Source organism: Bos grunniens, chromosome 11, assembly GCF_055505025.1.
Source record: "Bos grunniens cultivar Pamir isolate PY7600 chromosome 11, Bosgru_T2T1.0, whole genome shotgun sequence".
NCBI classification, from domain to species: domain Eukaryota; kingdom Metazoa; phylum Chordata; class Mammalia; order Artiodactyla; family Bovidae; genus Bos; species Bos grunniens.
The window spans coordinates 24,384,855-24,405,974 of NC_141175.1; the positions used below are offsets into that span (position 1 = coordinate 24,384,855).

Below are 21,120 nucleotides of genomic sequence, written 5' to 3' on the forward strand. Positions count from 1 at the left end.
CCCTATGCCATTCCTCTGTGCTATTTCAGTGTGGATTTTTTCTTATACCCCCAAACAATTAACTCAATCTTAACACTCTCTACCAAGAAAAAGTGTTGGATCCTATAAGAATGCCCCCCTACCTCCCCTCCTACTTCAGATGTCAATCATTAATCCAGATTGTTATTTGCACTATTGATTGGCTATAAATTAGAGGTTCCTATGGCCCCTCCTACAGTTTTATTAATTTGCTGAAATGCCTCACAAAACTAAGGAAAACATTTATTTCTGCCTATCAGCTTAGGTGGCTCAGATGGTAAAGAATCTGCCTGCAATGCAGGAGATCGGGTTCAATCCCTGGGTTGGGAAGATCTCTTGGAGAAGGGAATGGCTACCCAGTCTAGTATTCTTGCCTGGAGAATTCCATGGGCAGAGGAGCTTGGTGAGCTACAGTCCATGGAGTAACAAAGAGTTGGACACGACTGAGTGACTAACACTGTCACTTTTTTCACTTTCACTGGCTTATTATAAAAGGATATAACTCAAGAAGAGCCAGGTGGAATAGATGCACTGGGTGAGGCATGTATTAATACAGGAGTGTGGAGTTTCCACATGTGCTAGACACGCCACTCTCCCCGAATCTCCATGTATCCACCAACCCAGATGCAGAAGCTCTCTGATCCCTGTCCTTTGAGGTTTTAGGAAGGCTTCATCCCATAGTCATGCTTGATTAAATCACTGACCATTGGTGATGGAACTCAATCTCCAGCTCCCCTACCTCCAGTGGTCCAGGACAGGACTGAATGCTCCGATACTCTAATTACATGGTGTTAATTCCCCTGGCAACCAGACCCCATCCTTAGGTTCCCTAAGGGATTTCCAAAAGTAGCCTCGTTAACATAAACTCAAAGACACCTTGATCACTCTCTTTCTCAGGAAATTCCAAAGATTTCAGGGGCTCTGTGCCAGAAACAGAGATGAAGACCAAATATATATATATTTTTTCTTACTGCTGCTGCTGCTGCTGCTAGGTCGCTTCAGTCGTGTCTGACTCTGTGCGACTCCATAGATGGCAGCCCACCAGGCTCCCTTGTCCCTGGGATTCTCCAGGCAAGAACACTGGAGTGGGTTGCCATTTCCTTCTCCAATGCATGAAAGTGGAAAGTGAAAGTGAAGTCGCTCAGTCGTGTCCGACTCTTAGCAACCCCATGGACTGCAGCCCACCAGGCTCCTCCATCCATGGATTTTCCAGGCAAGAGTACTGGAGTGGGGTGCCATTGCCTTCTCCATTTTTCTTACTATAAATCAGGATATCACATCTCCCATAGCTTCATGTTTCTCTCTCTATTGTAACAATCTTCACCCTGTACTGTAAATACAACTCTTTTTTCCGCATGGACCCTGTGCCCCTTGAGAGCAGAGGTCATTTCTTATTCAATTCCATTTCCTCAGCTTCTCTGAGTGCCTGACACATATTAGGTGCTCAGAGCATGTTTGTGACTGAAGAATGAATGAAAACAAGATTTTCTAGAAAAAGCCTGAACCAGAGTTGTTTTTTCTCTCTCTCTCTCTGCAAATCCTATTCTGCTAATAGAACACTTCCAAGCCCTGAAGGATGAGTTTTATGGCCAACATATTTTCACAGAGACCAACACGTCCTCCAAGACTTCTAGGATTTCTGGTTAGCTCTTTTGCAAAAACAGAAAAAAATCAATGTTAATAGCAAAAGTTAAAAAAAAAAATATGCCGTCCAGTGAACTCTGTATCTATACTAGGCAAAGACAGACTTAGAGACAGATAGATGGAGGAGAATCTGAAATTACAGTCTAATCCAAAATAGTCTGATATGGATTGTGAAGAAACACAAGACACAGAGGGAACAGAGAATTTCAAAGATTTAAACCAGATAAAGAAGTAGAAGATCCTGGTAGAACCCATCATAGACAAATGTCTTTCTAGGCAATTTTCCAATAAGGAGTGTGTAACAGTTAACATGAGATGTTAGTTAGGATGAGATGGTTGGATGGCATCACCGACTCGATGGACATGAGTTTGAGCAAGCTCCGGGAGTTGGTGATAGACAGGGAAGCCTGGCGTGCTGCACTCCATGGGGTTGCAAAGAGTGGGACACAACTGAACTGAATAGTTAGCAGCTTTGCCATACTCCAGGGAAAACCACATATTACTAGTACTATTCTTTAAATATGTATGTGCAGTTTAATAATTATAGATGACATACATCTTGAGTTCTCTACCTATTTCTTGTTGCTTTTTAAAAATCTCAATTCAAAGAACTCTTCAGAAATGTTTAAGAAGAAAAGCAGGAAAGGGTTGGATTCACCAGTGCCTGTAGTTCTCTGAAATCTCCTTCAGAGAGTCTTATCTACTCTTCCAGCCCCTAATTTACTGAGTGTCAGATTCCCTGCAATTTTCACAAGTCCAGAACCCAACTCTGATCTCCCTGATCTCTCTTCCCAGATCCTTCCACAAGGAAAGGATTTGGTCACAGCACAGCCTATCAAGAGGAATTTACCTGATTAATATAGAGTGATTAGAGGTAAGACTCAAGTAAAAAATATGCACACTTATATCTTGTTAGCAAAGTCAAGAATGACACCCTAAATATTAATGCAATCATTATATATATAACATAGATATGTATGTGTATGTGTGTGTGTGTATGTGTTTGTGTGTGTGTGTGTGTTGAGTTGCTTCAGTTGTGTCCAACTCTGCTGTATTCTGCCAGGCTCCTTTGTCCATGAGATTTCCCAGGCAAGAATACTGGAGATGGTTGCCATTTCCTTCTCCAGGGGGTCCTCCTGACTCAGGCATTGAGCTGAGTCTCTTACGTCTCCTGCATTGGCATGGGTTCTTTACCACTAGTGCCACCTAGGAAGCCCATATAATATATGTAACAGGTCTAACTTGAATAACGACCCTCACAATAATACCAATTTTCCAAAGAACTGAGTATGTAGTATTTATCTCACTGAAAAAGAGGGACAAAACTGGGTCATCTGTCAGCTGAAACTTTGTACTCTATTTTTTTTTTTTCCTGTTCTTACTATTGCCAGAAGGAACTGTCAAAAACAGCAGTTTTCTATCTCACCAGGAAATGGCTTCAGTTCTGTTTTCCCAGAAACCCTGTTCCCAGGTGATTTCACCTAGATTCTAATGTCTTGTAGCTGTGGGATTGTAGAGTTAAAAGGGACACTGAAGATCTTTGAGAAAGGAAGCTCTTAACCCTTCATGGATTCATCTGAGAACGTATTGAATGGTGTTTGAGCAAACTTCAGGAGATAGTGAAGGACAGAGGAGCCTGGTGTCCTGCAGTCTATGAGGTCACAAAGAGTCAGACATGACTTAGCAACTGAAAAACAAAAGGAAACAGATCTTTACCCCCAGAAAACTGTACCTACACCCATTATTTTGCATATATCTCTTACATAGACGTCAGCCCCCAAAGGCTATAAATCCCCAATTAAGCAAACCAAATCTAGCAATCTAATCCAACCCACCATCTTATTAAGGAGTGAGTGAGTGAGTGAAATCACTCAGTCGTGTCCAACTCTTTGCAACCCCATGGACTGTAGCCTACCAGGCTCCTCTGTCCATGGGATTTTCCAGGCAAGAATACTCGACTGGGTTGCCATTTCCTTCTCCAGGAGATCTTCCTGACACAGGAATTGAACCTGGGTCTCCTGCATTGTAGGCAGACGCTTTACCATCTGAGCCACCAGGGAAGCTAGCAAATTTATGCCACTTTCTTGTTCCCATTCACTTTCTTCCCATCACATGGTGTGACTTCCCAAAGAGAACTCCAACAACATGAGCACCTTGAATGGGCAATGGACATTTCAAGACTAAAAGCTCAATTATAAATATAAAATTGTAGTTTAAGATTATAGATCATACCTAAAGCAAATCACTAAAATGAAGCCATCATAATAACACACCAATTATCAAACATATCAGGCAAATGTTTGATAAAGATAAAATGTTTTCTGTGAAGAAAGCTGAACACCGAAGAATGGATGCTCTTGAACTGTGGTGTTGGAGAAGACTCTTGAGAGTCCCTAGGACTGCAAGGAGGTCCAACCAGTCCATCCTAAAGGAGATCAGTCCTGAATATTCATTGAAAGGACTGATGCTGAAGCTGAAACTCCAATCCTTTGGCCACCTGATGCAAAGAACTGACTCACTGGAAAAGACCCTGATGCTGGGAAAGATTGAAGGCAGGAGGAGAAGGGGATGACAGAGGATGAGATGGTTGGATGGCATCACCAACTCGACGGACATGAGTTTGAGCAAGCTCCGGGAGTTGGCGATGGACAGGGAAGCCTGCCATGCTGCCGTCCATGGGTCGCAAAGAATCGGACACGACTGAGCAACTGAACTGAACGGATACCAGGCAAACTTCTAAATATAATACTGCATTAACCTTCATCATTAACCTATGGCGGGGGGGGGGGGGGGGGGCGGGTAGGGGGCAGGGGGGCAGGTGTGCAGTCGTCATGCTTCTTGTACAGAGAGGCTGAGTGACTTGCCCAAGGTCACACAGGCTGTAAGTAACAGAGCCAGGGCTGGACCATAGAATCTGGAACCAGAGCCTGTGCTCATAAACACAACACTGCCCAGACACAAGCTAAATTAGCAAAACAAACATAAATTGTATACAGGATTTTTTTTTAGCAAAGTATACTTTTATTCCTGTCAAGAATCTACAGGGATGCAATTTAAGCAAAGCATGTTCCACAGGTCGCATTAATGAGTAGTTAAGAAAGGTTTGCAATTAGCCAATCAATTTTTTTATATCTAAATCCATACTCTTCAAGGATTTCAAATTACTTGCAAGTGTTCTCTCAAGCATTTTAAACATTTCTTTCTATAATCTCATTTACACCATTCATTTGTAAAACTTAAAATGAAATTGTTTTACTTAAGTTTTCACTTCGCCATTATTTGTAACTAAATGGAAAAGAATCAGAATTTGCCATTTTTTTTAAGAGCAGAAAAGGATCTTACAGATCATTTAGTCTGACCCATTCATTTTATAGTGAGGAAACAGAGCCTAGATTAAAAGTGATTTTTATAAAGATTTCACAGCACGCTGTTAAAAAATCAGGACTAAAACTCAGTTCTGCTTTTCTACAGCCGACCAGGGTCCAATTCCATGCCCTACTACAGCTGTCTGAGCTTTGAAATCTTCCAGAAGATTATTTCATTCTTTTTAAATGAAAAACAAAACCAAGTAACAGTAGAATTATTTTTTAAGAAGTTGAAATTGCATCATATTTGAGTGGCAAATTAACAAGCAATAAAAATATACTGGCTTTTACTTTTGTTATGATATATGAGGCACGGTTTTTCTTAAACCTTAGTTACAGCATCGACCCTCTTTCCTCAGAACTTCAAATGATAATTCAAAGCATTGCCTCAAATAAAATTTAAAAACAACAGTAATGTAAACATTTGCCAGCAAACTATGAAGTCTTGAAACCAAAGATTGAAAATCAGAACCAAAGCAGAAGGAAACCGAGCCTCCACAAGGCACTGCTTCTCTGATGCTCTGACCAACCTGCCCAGAACTTAAAGCCCTGAATGTCCAAAGCCAGTCAGTCCCAAGCAGGCAGAAAGGAAACGAACATGCCTCAGGGTCAGGGGACCAAAATGGAGTGCCAGACACCCTGCAAACAAGCAGCGCCTCCATCCACTCCCTCATTCCAGCATCCCACTGGAAGCAAAGATTATTATTCCTGCTTCTCAGGTGATCACACTGAGGTTCAGAGACTAAGGAACAGACTTAAATCTCATGTGTAGTTCAATGAAGCAAGAACTGGGTGTGGAGCCTAGATTTGTTGATTTCAGCATGGGAGCTGTTTTCTAAAAATACCACCTTGCTATTACAGGCAATTGTGGGCCTTCCAGTGGGTACAACTGGTTCAAGCTTAAAAAAAAATATCTTTCAATCTAAATATAAGTAAAAGCTGAAATATATAAGTAAGTAAAATAAAAATATAAATAAAGCTATTATGAGTTTTACCTCTAAAATGACAGCTTGTGTACTAAGTATAAAATCTGGAAGATGCCTGGTAAATAGTTACAGAAAATGGAATGAAGAGGAGGAAGGGAAGAAGGGTGAGAGGGAGGAAAACACCCAAAACTAAGTGCGAGAGTGCTGTAGATCACCGGGAGCTCAGTTCTGTGTTCTGTGATGACCTCTAGGGTGGGATACAGGGTGCGAGAGAGGTCTAAGAGAGGGGATAATATGTATACATATAGCTGATTTACTTTGTTGTACAGCAGAAACTAATACAATATTGTAAAGCAACTACACTCCAATAATAAAAATAAATAAACAAATATTTTTAAAAACCAAGTAGTCTCAACCCTTGTTATTCAGAGTGTGGTTCAGGACCCAGCAGCAAGGAAGCTTGTTAGAAATGCAGACTCTCAGGCCCCATTCGGATTGCTGAATCAGAACCCGACTTCCACTGAATCCCCCAGGTGACGTGCATACACGTAAAAGTGTGAGAAGGGAGGCTTAGACTAAGCACCAAACAGCAAATACCACTGGAATTCCAAAAAGGAAAAAGCAGTGATGATCAGAGAGGGCACCGTGCAAGTGGTTGAATCTGAGTTAATCTTCCATGTGATTATGCAGAGAATTCCTATGAGGAAATGTTTTAGAATTCTCCCAGGCAGTGAGGAGCAAGAGAAATGTATGAGAAAGAATAGGTGTGCAGGAAATGGAGTGGATTCAGGAGAAGTAAGCAGATCCTTCTGCCCAAGGTGAAGTACCTGAGGATAAATGTTTGGAGTTTTCCTTTTGTGTTCTTACTATGCTCCAGGGTCACATAGTCCTGCATATAGGATTTCAATTTACAGAAAGAAAGAAAACTATTAAAGTAAAGTGTGTGCACCTGGAAAAGACGAGTACTCTTGGGGAATAAGAGCCAGCTGGATTCTCCTAACACACAGGTGAACTGATGGTTGACTCTGCCGCCTGAGACCCCAGTGCCTGATGTGAGCAAGTCCAGTGAATCCATGGTGCAGCGGAAAGCCCTGCACCAAGCTTGACAAGGTTTTCATATTTTACAGGTTTTATATAAAGAGGTTCTGAGAACAGGATCCATCTACCAAATGTGGTTGCTACCCATGTAAAGTAGGGAGCATGTGGTGATTGGTTTACTGGGGGTTAACCTGGCCCAGTGCCTTTCTCCAGATGAAGCAGATTTCATCGGCGTCCCTGTGGCCTCAGTGATTTGCTGTGATCATTAACTAAATGCTGATCACCCAGAAATGGCATAGGTATATGGCCTTAGAAATGAGCCCTGTCTCTCCAAGTCCACGATAAGCCATTTGTGCACAAAACAGACATTTACTGGGGTCGACCTCATGTCAGAGCTTTGCCAACTACTGTGAATTTGAGAACAGGAAAAAAAAAAAAATGGTCCTTGAATTCAAGCAACTTATACTCAATATTTCAGACAGCTAAACAACTGAAAGCCTTTGAGAACTTTGCTAAATAGGGGAAAGGCAGGTTTTTATAGGAGTTTAGAGGAAGCAAATCATCGGTCATTCCAGAGAAATTAATAAGGATGCGCAGAGGAGTCAGGAATTAGGCTGAGTGCTGGTAAGTTTGCCAGGTAGAAAGAGGAGAAAGGACAGGAATGTTCCAGGCAGAGAAAGCAAGTTTGCATAAAGCTGGGAGGTATGAGTGAGCTGGAAGTGTTGGGAGCTGTAGCGGTTTAAGAATACAGGTTTTGGAATCTCATGGTCCAGGATTCAAAAAGGCTTTGCAAAATAGTGCTACAGATTCTCAGAAACTGTGAGATAACAATTTGGTCAGTTACAGAGCAATAGATAACTAATACACTGTGAAACTAACGAAGTTTCAGGGCTCCTCCCTTGCACTGGGCTCTTTCAAAGCCCAAAGCAGGTGGCGGCCCTAGCCATGTGTTCACACAGTCATAAGTTTTATAAATATGCAAATATAAGATAATGGATTTTGTAATCTCTGAGACAGTTCTTCACATTTTAAATTTTTTAATCAGTTGTGCTTTTAACATTTATTTTAATTTGCTAGACAGGGTGTGGAGAAAAAAAAGAACCTTCCTGTACTGTTGATGGGAATGTAAATTGGTACAGAGACTATGGAGAACAGTATGGAGCTTCCTTACAAAACTAAAAATAGAACTACCAATGACACAGCAATTCCACTCATAGGCATACACCAAGAGAAAAACATAATTTGAAAAGATACATGCACCTCAATGTTCACGGCAGCACTGTTTACAAGAGCTAGGACATGGAAGCAACCTAAATGTGCATCAACAGGCGAATGGATAAAGATGTGGTACATATTTACAATGGACTACTACTCAGCCATAAAAAAGAACAAAATAAATGCCATTTGCAACAACATGGATGGACCTAGAGATTGTCATACGGAGTGAAGTCAGTCAGACAGAAAAAGACAAATATAATACCAGTTATACGTGGAATCTAAAAAAAGGGTAGAAATGAACTTACTTGTAAGGGTTCTTAAGGGGGGACAGCTAAATTGGGAGACTGAGATCAATATATATACATTATACAACATATGCATACTATATATACAATATATAAAATAGATAACTAATACGGACCTACTATATAGCACAGGGACATCTACTAAGCACTCTGTAATGGCCTATATGGGAAAGGAGTCTAAAAAAACATTGAATATATGTATATGTATAAATAATTCACTTTGCTGTGTACCTGAACCTAACACAATGCTGTACATCCACTATAATCCAATAAAATTTTGTAAATGTATTCTAAACATCAACTTTTATATACAAATGTATAATATATAAACATGCAAGTTTTTAAGTATGTAAATTTCAGTTCAGTTCAGTCGCTCAGTCATATCCAACTCTTTGAAACCCCATGGAATGCAGCAAGCCAGGCCTCCCTGTCCAACATCAACTCTGGGAGCTTGCCCATACTCATGTCCATCAAGCCAGTGATGCCATCCAACCATCTTATCCTCTGTCATCCCCTTCTCCTCCCTTCAATCTTTCCCAGCATCAGGGTCTTTTCTATAGAGTCAATTCTTTGCATCAGGTGGCCAAAGGATTGGAGTTTCAGCTTCAGCACCAGTCCTTCCAATGAATATTCAGGGCTGATTTCTTCCAGGATAGACTGGTTGGATCTCCTTGCAGTCCAAGGGTCTCTCAAGAGTCTTCTCCAACACCATAGTTCAAAAGCATCAATTCTTCAGTGCTCAGCTTTCTTTATGCTCCAATTCTCACATCCATACACGACTACTAGAAAAACTATAGCTTTGACTAGATGGACCTTTGTCAGCAAAGTAAGGTCTCTGCTTTTCCATATGCTGTCTAGGTTGGTCATAGCTTTTCTTCCAAGGAGCAAGCATCTTTAAATTTCATGGCTGCAGTCACCATTTGCAGTGATTTTGGAGCCCAAGAAAATAAAGTCTCTCACTGTTTCCATGGTTTCCCCATCTATTTGCCATGAGGTGATGGGACTGGATGCCATGATCTTAGTTTTTTAAATGTTGGGTATTAAGCCAGCTTTTTCACTCTCCTCTTTCATTTTCACCAAGAGTCTCTTCAGTTGCTCTTTACTTTCTTCCATAAGAGTGGTGTCATCTGAATATGATATTTCTCCCAGAAGTCTTGATTCCAGCTTGTGCTTCATCCAGCTTGGCATCTCACATGATGTACTCTGTATATAAGTTAAATAAGCACGATGACAATATACAGCCTTGATATACTCCTTTCCCGATCTGGAACCAGTCCATTGTTCCATATCTGGTTCTAACTGTTGCTTCTTGACCTGCATACAGACATCTCAGGAGGGAGGTAAGGTGGTCTGGTATTCCCATCTCTAAGAATTTTCCACAGTTTATTGTGATCCACACAGTTAAAGGCTTTGGTGTAGTCAATAAAGCAGATTTTTTTTTTTTTTTCCTGGAATTCTCTTGCTTTTTTGATGATCCAACAGATGTTGGATTTGATCTCTGGTTCCTCTGACTTTTCTAAATCCAGCTTGAACATCTGGAGGTTCATGGTTCACGTATTGTTGAAGCCTGGCTTGGAGAATTTTGAGCATTAGTTTGCTAGCATGTGAGATGAGTGCAATTGTACAATAGTTTGAGCATACTTTGGCATTGCCTTTCTTTGGGATTGGAATGAAAACTAACTTTTTCCAGTCCTGTGGTCACTGCTGAGTTTTCCAAATTTGCTGGCATATTGAGTGAAGCACTTTCACAACATCATCTTTTAGGATTTAAAATAGCTCAACTGGAATTCCATCACCTCCACTAGTTTTGTTGGTAGTGATGCTTCCTAAGGCTCACTTGACTTCGCATTCCAGGATGTCTGGCTCTAGATGAGTGATCACACCATCATGGTTATCTGGGTCATGAAGATCTTTTTTATAAAGTTCCTCTGTGTATTCTTGCCACCTCTTCTTAATATCTTCTGCTTCTGTTAGGTCCATATTGCTTCCATCCTTTATTGTGTCCATCTTTGCTTGAAATGTTCCCTTGGTATCTCTAATTTTCCTGAAGAGATCTCTAGTCTTTTCCATTCTATAGTTTTGCTCTATTTCTTTGCATTGTTATCTCTTAGGAAGGCTTTCTTATCTCTCCTTGCTAGTCTTTGGAACTTTGCATTCAAATGGCTATATCTTTCCATTTCTCCTTTGCCTTTCACTTTTCTTCTTTTCTCAGCTATTTGTAAGGTTTCCTCAGACAAACATTTTGCCTTTTTGCATTTCTGTTTCTTGGGCCTGGTTTTGATCACCACATCCTATACAATGTCACAAGCCTCCATCCATAGTTCTTCAGACACTCTATCAGACCTAATCTCTTTAATCTATTTGTCACTTCCACTATATAATTATAAGGGATTTGACTTAGGTCATACCTGAATTGTCTAGTGGTTTTCCCTACTTTCTTCAATTTAAGTCTGAATTTTGCAATAAGGAGTCCAAGGGACTCTCAAGAGACTTGTCCAACTCCACAGTTTAAAAGCATCCATTTTTCAGCACTCAGCTTTGTTTATGGTCCAAGTTTCACATCCATACATGACTACTGGAAAAACCATAGCTTTGATTAGATGGACTTTTGTTAGCAAAATAATGTCTCTCCTTTTTAATATGCTGTCTAGGTTGGTCATAATTTTTCTTCCAAGGATAAAGCATCCTTTAATTTCATGGCTGCAGTCAACATCTGCAGTGATTTTGGAGCCCAAGAAAATAAAGTCTGTCACTGTTTTCATTGTTCCCCCATCTATTTGCCATGAAGTGATAGGACCAGATGCCATGATCTTCATTTTTTGAATGTAAATGTAAAGTATGATAAATATATACATAAATGCACACAGGTTAAGTCACTTGAGTCGTGTCCAACTCTTTGTGACCCTATAGACTGTATCTAACCAAGCTCCTCTGTCCATGGGATTCTCCAGGCAAGGATACTGGAGTGGGTTGACACACCCTCCTCCAGGGGATCTTCCCAACCCAGGGACTGAACCTGCCTCTCTTATGTCACCTGCATTGGCAGTCATGTTCTTTATCCCTAGCACCACCTCAGAAGTCCCATACACATAAATATGTAAATATAAAACGTACTCATACACATGAGACAGCATGTTTAATGTTATGTAGTATGCGTGATGCTATGCTTAAGGAGATGTGTGTTGATACTATATATAAACCAGATATCATTTGGAAAATTAAATAAATTACATTTCCTGGATGTGGATTCATCCAGAACCATGTCAGGCAATCTCTACTCTTGTCTCTGTCTTTCCATTCCTTTCTTGTACCATCTCCATGCAGAGCTCACTCCTCACCATCTTCTTGAAGGAGTCCAATCTTACCAAACAATGTGTGGTTTTCCAATGTTTCAGGACAGGCTGGCTGAGCCATGAGGAAGAGACTACCTTCTGCCCCTCTAAGGCATTCCATCCCCCTGTGGCCGAGCTTCTCTCAGAGCCCATCTACTGGCCATTTGACCCCACCCCCAAAGCCCCCAAAGAAGGGCTTTGCTGTCACTTGCAGAACCCCACCGGTTGCCTCCCTGCTTCTGACTACTTTTTGCCAAGAGATATATGTGTGCATGTGTGCTTACTCATGTCTGACTCATGTTTTTGACCCCATGGACTGTAGCCCATCAGGCTCCTCTGTCCATGGAATTCTCCAGGCAAGAAGACTGGAGTAGGTTGCCATTTCCTTCTCCAGGGGATCTTCCTGACCCAGGGATTGAACCCACATTTCCTGCATGGTAGGCAGAAGACTCTTTACCACTAAGCCACCAGGGAAGCTCGCCAGGAGATGCTTCCCTGGAATTCTGAGACAGCACATCACAGCCCACTGTAAATTTATGCTGGACTACCTGGATAGTCACATCCTTAAAAACAAGCCTGAAACATGACTCCACTGGCCCTTTTTACTTCAGGTTAAAGATCATATCACATTCAGAAGCAGAACTAGACGTAATTGAAAGGGTTAATGAGAAAAGTCAGAGGTAAGTGAGCTTCCAGTACATCGCACTCCTTCCAAATAAACACAAGTCACAGCATGGTATAGAAATTAAAGCTCTGCAGCAGTTCTAAGAGAAAAAATGAAAAATGGAACTGTCACAGAGCAAATGACAGGATAGTCATGTGAGTTCAAAAGAGTCTGTGTCATAAGAATCGGTACCTTATTCCCCTGTGAGTGGTGACTTCATTTCATCAAAACATCATCTATTCACATCAAGTCAGTAATTGTCAATTTGAATTGCTTTTATTGTGATAAGTGGAATATTTCCTGCTATATCAGTGAACAAGGATGACTTAAGCCGTTAGGATTGCAGCCACTCCCTAGGGTGAGTCCCAAGGGAGTTTAGGATGTGAAAAAAACACAGGATACTAGCCCCAGATAGCTGAGATACATATGAAAGGAATTTCAGTAAACCCAACCTCTTGCATTTTCCTATACATAGAAAAGTGCTAAATACCTTAACTTGAGATATCTGCTTTTAACAACAATCTTTGGATGTTTAGACTACCTGCCCTTTGTTGCAAAAGGCTCCTGCCTTGCTTCCTCAGTGCAGTTCTCTTAGGGCTACTTGAGATGCTATCTCCTGGGCTTGAAGTCCTAAAAATTCCCACCTAATAAAACACAGCTCTCAACTTTTAGATTGTGACTTTATTTTTTTAAATCAACAGTAGCTTTGTTAGTAGTATGTAGTTTGTAAATGTGGTTTGGCTCTAGAGCCATATAAGAATTATAAGTATAAGGAACATAAATACATTTTACGTTTGTTCATGTATAAGTCAACATTTGGTGGGGCCGATGGTGTCCTACGGGCATTTTTTTCAGGTTTACAACATACCAGCTAACAGTTTAGAAAATGAAAAAACAAAAACACAAAAAGGAGTATTCACTATGATCTCAGTTATTCATTCATTTATTAACCCATTAAATACATATTTATTGGATACTGATTACATGTTGCCAGGAATCACTTGAAACACTGCATACAGCAATACATGTTAGGCAAGGTCATGCTTCTCCTCCACCTTAATTTCAAACAAAAAGGAAATTTTTTAATGTTTTTAAAGGTAATTTTAGAATCTGACACATGCATAGAAGGAAAGAAACCAGGGTGATCTGGTAACAAGTGGCTGAAGAGGCTGCTTTGGTTCAAAGCAGGAGAGGTCACTCTGTGGACATAACATTAGCCTTGAGACCAGGGAAGGGACAGCCTTCTGCAAAAACCAGAGGATTAACTTTCCAGGAAGAGGAAAAAGGAAATGTAAAGGCCCTGGGGTGAAATGACTGGAAAAGAATCCATGCAGGGAGTAGGGGCGAGGGTTAGGTAGGCAGATCAGACCACACTGGATCTTTTTAATGATTTGAAAGGGATCTGGATTTTATTCTAGGTACTTCTGGAAACCTCTGGAGAGTTCTTTAGATGGTAATAACAAGATTTAATATAAACTTTGAAAAGTAAAATGAAGTCTATGAAACAAATAAGGGTGAAAACCAGATGAGTTGGGAGGCTACTGGAGTAAACAAAGTAAGAAATGGCAGTGGCTGGGCGAGGAGGCAGCAGTGGAAACAAAAAGAAGTGGGTGAATTTGAGATATAGGTAGAGATACAGTCCACAGGCTTGGTGATGGACTGGATGTTAAAAGGTGAAGGAGAGAAAGAAAAGATTCAGAGGTGCTTTGAAGATTTAGGAATTGAGGCATTAGTGTTTTTTGTTTTATTTTAAAATAAAACAGCAGGGATATAGCAATAATTCTAAATGGAAATAAAATATTAAGACTCAGTATGTTTGGATGGTGGAAATAAAGTTTCCTTTTTGTGTGGATATAAATTTCTAAATGAAAATAGATAACCAATACCTTTTGTTTAAATTTCCTGGTGATAAATATCTTTTTTTTTTTTTTTTGGCACAGAGTCAAGGCTCCAAGTCATCTGAGGAAAGCAGAAGTCTGTTAGAAGTCTGAATAGGAGAGTCCCAGAATAGAAGAAGCCAAGGATTGAAGCAAGAGGTAAGGATGGGGATCTGGGTCAATGGATGATATTACAGAAAGTAAGGTCACAGCAAGTCAGAAAGGGAGCTCGGACCTGCTAACTTGGCTGTCCTAGTCTACCTGTGCATCATGGCTGCTTTTAAAGAGCTGGCAATACCCATCTGTTCCTGCCAAACACTAATAATGCTCAGTACTAGTGTTATTATCTCTCAATGAATGGGAGTTTCCACCACTAAAATGCGCAACTGGTACCAATCTACTCCCCTCTTTACCACTCAAAGCACAAGAAAGAACACAAAGGACAGGGTGGCAAGGAGGTCCTATCCAAATTGTGTATTGTATCCTCATTATTATTCATGGTCATTAAAATTGCCAACTTGAAATGACAGTATAGATGGCAGAACATAAAAACAAAGTGCTCTGTCCATGAGATTTTCCCCAACCTAAAAAAAAAAGAGAGAGAGAAACAAAGTGCGTTTCTAAGATCACACAACTGTCTGGTGACTGAGTCCTATTTTCTTTCCATCACAGTGTGTTAAACACAACAGTTCGGTACTTCCCAATACTTTTCACACTGTGCCACACGTAGAGACTGATAGTTTTACAGGATAGTGGGACAAACGGGCAGGGATGCTCCTGGCCTGCTATTTCCTCAGAGCGCCATCTGCCCCAAGGCTTATGTGACCACACAGAAACTAAATGGGTAAACAGCTAGACACAACTTTAAGAAAACTGTACATTTGTTTACAGGAGACTTAAATTGGTGATTCCCGAACTTTCCAAAACTTTGGAAAACTTTTAAGACACAGATTCCCAAGGACTTATCCAAGACATATTGGCAAAATTGCATATGTGAAACGAATCACCAGTCCAGGTTCGATGCATGATATAGGATGCTCAGGGCTGGTGCACTGGGATAACCCAGAGGGATGGGATGGGGAGGGAGGTGGGAGGGGGGTTCAGGATGGGGAACACGCGTACACCTGTGGCAGATTCATGTTGATGTATGGCAAAACCAATACAATATTGTAAAGTAATTAGCCTCCAATTAAAATAGATAAATTTATATTAAAAATAAATAAAATTAAATTTTAAAAAGACATATTGGTTAAATTGCTTATGATTTCAAGTAACAGAAGATACCCACTCAAATTGGGTTAAGTAATTAATAGGAAGTTTAAGCTTTGGTCAATTTTAACACTAATTCAGTGCCTCATCCACAAAGCCATGCTGAGTGGATCAGCTTTGTCTTCCAGTTGCTTCTCCGTGTTAATCAAAAATGGTTGCACCTCTTCTAGGCAATAAAATAGTCTCTGTTATACAATCTTCAACAATGCAAAGAGGCAGAAGGGGCCATGTTTTCTTATGTCTCTCTAATTTAGAACCTTCCTCTGAAGCCTCAAAGCTGACTTGCTGCTGCTGCTGCTAAGTCGCTTCAGTCTTACTCTGTGCGACCCCATAGATGGCAGCCCACCAGGCTCCACCATCCCTGGGATTCTCCAGGCAAGAACACTAGAGTGGGTTGCCATTTCCTTCTCCAGTGCATGAAAGTGAAAAGTGAAAGTGAAGTCACTGAGTCGTTTACGACTCCTAGCGACCCCATGGACTGCAGCCTACCAGGCTCCTCCATCCGTGAGATTTTCCAGGCAAGAGTACTGGAGTGGGGTGCCATTGCCTTCTGAGAAAGCTGACTTAGTCTCATCTAATCAGCCTCATGTACTTAGCATGTGTCATCCTTTGTTCAGTAGCTAAGTCCTGTCTGACTTTGTGGTCCCAGGGACTGCAACATGCCAAGCTTCCCTGTCCCTCACTGTCTTTCAGAGTTTGCTCAAACTCATGTCCATTGAGTTGGTGATGCCATCCAACTATCTCATCCTCTGTGGCCCCCTTCTCTTCCTGTCCTCCATCTTCCCCAACATAATTGGCTTTATGTAATTGATAACAATAGGGTCACATTCCTACCCTTAAGCAAATCAGTATCAAAGGTGATGGTTCATCCTGATTGGTTTATGTTACTCATGATTAAAACTCTGGAGCTGGAAATTCAGTTACCAATCTGAGTCAGGAAATACCCAAATAAAACTAGATTTTGCCCATTAGGAAGAAGTGTAGGTAAGCAACAATTATTATTGTGCTACATAAACAAAACCAAAATCTTTGAAAAGCCCTAACATCTATATATATATATTTTTTAATTAAAATCATTCTGATGATGGGCCAGGTTTGGGAACCACAGTTCTCAGCTCAGGGTGCTAGCCCACATGTGGCCTTTGCGTAAATTAGCAGAGAAGGCCTCCTTCAGCTTGTGGCGTACAGCTGTGAGCAGAGGGCAGTTTTGTTTGAGTGAAAACAAAGTAGGCCCTTCCTGCTCACCTTCACATCAGGGAGCAGGGCAGGGGCTAAATTTTAATCCCTCAGTTCCTCTCCCCTCACTGAGCCCAGTGGTGTGCTGATCAATGTTTATCAATCAGCTCGCTCATCTGTAGAGGCTGCCAGTCTCCGTGTGTACATACACCCACCAAGGCCGAGTTTAAGCCACTGTTGTAATGTCACTGAATGTGGAGCTGGGAAGTGATGTGCATAGTCAGTGCTCAGAAGTATCAATCAGCCTCAGCACATCTTGGACACGGACTCACCATGTAAAGAACACAAGTCGCACAGTCAAGCATAGTACCCGCCTGTAACCACGCTTTGCTCCACACGGGGAGAACCTACCAAAATAAAGCTATATAAAACTGGCCAGGGTTTTTTATTTTATATATATAAAGATAATGAGTCCCTAGTTCTAAACACAAGCCCTGGTAACTGCATTTTAAAAAGCATTGTTTCACAACCTCCACCCTACCTTAAATGATACTCCACTTGGAAATTAATAATGCACAGAAACTTCATATTTTTTTTTCTTTTTTTTATTTTTTTAACTTTACAATATTGTATTGGTACCACTAATGAGTAATAAATTATACTCTTGATCATTGTGTTACTTAAAATATATGAAGTTCAGGATGGGGAACTTCATATATTTTAAGTAACACAATGATCAAGAGTATAATTTATTACTCATTAGTGGGAAAGACAACTTGATATAAAAAAAGTAGAACTCATAAAAGGCTAAGTAAAAAATGAATCACTTTTATAAATAATGTCAAAGGAAATGATTATATCTTTGAATTTTGGGGAAAGCACAAAATTTATTGAAGAAAAATTCCCCTCTCTGAAGCTACCTAATAATATAGAGGAAGCTTAAACAATCTGTTACATGGTCATGCACTTTTCCCTTTGCCTCAAATGCTTGCTTTAAGTCTTGCTTTATATAAATGTGGATATGCTTCTCCTTTTCATATTGGCATGGATACCAAAATAAAGGAAGCTGGCATAACCTATGGTGAAAGTGTCATATTTTGTGTCAAGCTACCTTGGATGAAGTCTGTTCTACCACCTGCCAATGGTATAATTCTGGTCTAGTCACTTAACCTCTCCTAACTCCAATATCCTCATGGATAACTCCGATATCCTCATGGGTAACATCAAGGGAATAACAGCACTTACATCATAGGGCTTAGAAGCAGTGTACATGAAATAATCCATGCCTGTACTCAGTACCATGGCCAGCATATAGTATATACGCCATAGACATTAGCCACAGGGCACTCAGTCACTTGGGCAGAGCTGGTGTCCAAAAGCCTGTAGATGTCTATCCAAGCAACCAATCAACCAACCATTATGGTAGCTACACTAAGCACCTCTCAGAATTTATTCTCATCCTTGGTGAAGGAAACCAAGAGGTGACAGTGATTGAGCAAATAGTCTATAGCAGGCCCACAACAAAGTAGTCTAACTCAAGTGTTCTTATTATATTTCACAAGCATGACTGTGACTGTATATTTATGTTTTTACCCCTCCCTACTCACTCTTTCTAGTTCTCAGAGGGTTTTTGTCTCCTCTACCTCCATTTCTTACTGTGTATATGTCACCCATTAGGACTTAAAGACGGAGAAGGCAATGGCACCCCACTCCAGTACTCTTGCCTGGAGGATCCCAAGGACGGAGGAGCCTGGTAGGCTGCGGTCCATGGGGTCACTAAGAGTCAGACACGACTGAGCGACTTCACTTTCACTTTTCACTTTCATGCATTGGAGAAGGAAATGGCAACCCACTCCAGTGTTCTTGCCTGGAGAATCCCAGGGACAGGGCAGCCTGGTGGGCTGCTGTCTATGGGGTCGCACAGAGTCGGACACGACTGCAACGACTTAGCAGCAGCAGCAGCAGCAGGACTTAAAGAGAGAAGAAACCACTGGCCTAAATAGCAAAAAAGATGGATTTCTATGTATGTTTATAAAATATGGTGCCTTGTTTGTAGGAACATTTTTCATTTATTTGATCTTTTCTTGCAGAGATCAGATAGACCAGCTAGGCAAGAAGTGGAAGATGAACTTGGACATGAGAGGATGAGAACCTTTGGTTCAACAGTGGGAGGAAAAAGGATCTTCCATCAGGAGGATCAGGGATCTGGCAGCAAGCAGCCTCAGGGCTGTGCTTCAGCAATGAAGGACAGTTCTCCTGCCCACTCCCATCACCTCTACATCATCTATGGACAACACCCATTCAATGATCTGGCCCCTAGACTAAGCTTCCAGAAGGAAGGTGGATGGACAGCTTCTGTGGCAATGACCCCTTTCATAGAGGCACTGGCTAGGATCAGTGGACCCCATGAGTCATGGCCGTGGTGGACACATCATTTCTGTTACATAGGCATTAGGGCAGGTATTTGACAGCAGGGTTTCTAGACCTCAGCACAACTGACATTTTGATAGACAATTCATTGTTATTTGGAGCAATATTATGCACCGTGGAGCACCTGCCTCCTACTTGTAACACCTAAAAAGTGTCTCCAGATATAGCCAGATGTCCACTGGGGAGCAAAATCACCCTTGGGATGTGGGGCAGGGAACCAGTGTTCTACATAATAACTTCATAATAGTGCTACAATCCCCACGGCACAGGTGACAACACTGAATTAGAGGTAGTCAGTAGGCTGTCCAAGGTTCCAGGACCAGTGAACGGTTTGCTTTGTCTGAAGCATGTGTTTCTTTAGCATTCTGCCTCTCTTTATGGGACTTAAGTCTACCTCAGAATCTTTAAAATAGTAGGCATTTCATAAATGTTTGTTACATTAAACAATAAATGAATGAATGAGGATTTTCCCATTTTAATTCTCTAGGGTCTTATCCTCCATCGAAGTAAATAGGCAGAAATTTTATAGTCAGTAACAAGGACCACTGAGCCAGAAGCAGTGATAATCAGCCTTGTTCACATGGATGTCCAAAGGTCTCTCACCTGGAGTGGCCCAAGAAGCATAAGGCTTTTCTGAAAAGCTACTGATAGAGACCAGAGAGATCACACCAGCTGTGTGACAGCCTGAGACACAGGTGATCTGCAAGAAAGAAGAAAGTCTTGCTGTCATTGTTATCACTGCTCCCTTGGGTAAACAGTCTTCATATCTGTACCAGATAAATACAAAAGCAGAAGGGGGACTTCGCTGGTGGTCCAGGGGTTAAAGACCTTGCCTTCCAGGGCAGAGGGTACCGGTTCCATCCCTGGTGAAGGGGCTGAGATCCTTGCATGCCTGCCTCGTGGCCACAAAAACAAAACAGAAGTAATATTGTAACAAATTTAATAAAGACTTAAAAACATGATTCACATAAAAAAAAAATCTTAAAGAAACAGAAACAACAGCAGGACTCCTTCCCCTCCTTCTTTATATGAATCGTTGAGGTGTATATGACACTCTTACAAAGAAGAACTTTGGCCTGGGAGTCAGGAGACCTGGATTCCAGGCCTGACTCTAATTAACCATGGGATGTGAATACATCATTTGGCCCCTGAGACTGTTTCATTGTCTGATATTTAGAAATGGAGACACACAATGGCTCAGATCTTTTCTGAATCTCTTGTTCTTTGAACTCATGTGTATTAGATGATCATCTACTGTTCTTTTCTAGATCTCTTGTTCTCTGGACTTGGGTATATAAGATTGCCATTTGCTGCAGTATTAAAACCGTCTGCTGTAAGCCATTTCTGTGAATTGCTATAGAATTTAGATTGGAGCTGGAAAAATCAATAACCAAGTCACCAAACATATAAGTTAGCTCTCATGACTTGATTATTTCTATGCATTGCAAATAGCTTGGATTTAAATATTTATGATTTTGCAGCCAGTTCAGGCATGTAGTCATTCTGTCATGTATTGAATAAAAAATAATCAATGGAAAATAATGCCCTCATCAAGCTCCAGTCAAACTAAATGTTGAATAGCCTAACTGCAGACATGGCAGATTTTCTTTAAATCAATCTTCCAACAGGAGTCCTACACTTATAAACACCCAACAACCACTCTTTCCTGTGGAACCACTCAAATTTCTGTCTCTGCTGCTGCATTTGTGACATTCTCTCCATTCTGAATATTCTAGCAACTCTCAAAAGTCTACTACAGATGGACAATGAGGTCTCTTGAATCTTCTCATGAGAGGTAACACTTTCTGCCTCTGAATTCTTTCAGTTAAAAAACGTTGAGTACTTTCTCTGTTATATT

General features: G+C 40.9%; 1 long non-coding RNA gene and 1 other non-coding gene across 2 annotated transcripts; one reads left to right on the forward strand and one right to left on the reverse strand.

Annotated features, from left to right (window-relative positions):
* Window positions 1-3,649: 3,649 nt before the first annotated feature.
* Window positions 3,650-3,722, reverse strand: TRNAC-ACA (transfer RNA cysteine (anticodon ACA)). The gene has a single exon. It is a non-coding gene; the product is annotated as a tRNA-Cys (tRNA).
* Window positions 3,723-13,813: 10,091 nt separating this feature from the next.
* On the forward strand, window positions 13,814-20,195 carry LOC147362744 (uncharacterized). The gene is made up of 3 exons (XR_015135686.1): window positions 13,814-13,963; window positions 14,451-14,546; window positions 18,923-20,195. It is a non-coding gene; the product is annotated as an uncharacterized LOC147362744 (long non-coding RNA).
* The last annotated feature ends 925 nt before the right edge of the window (window positions 20,196-21,120 follow it).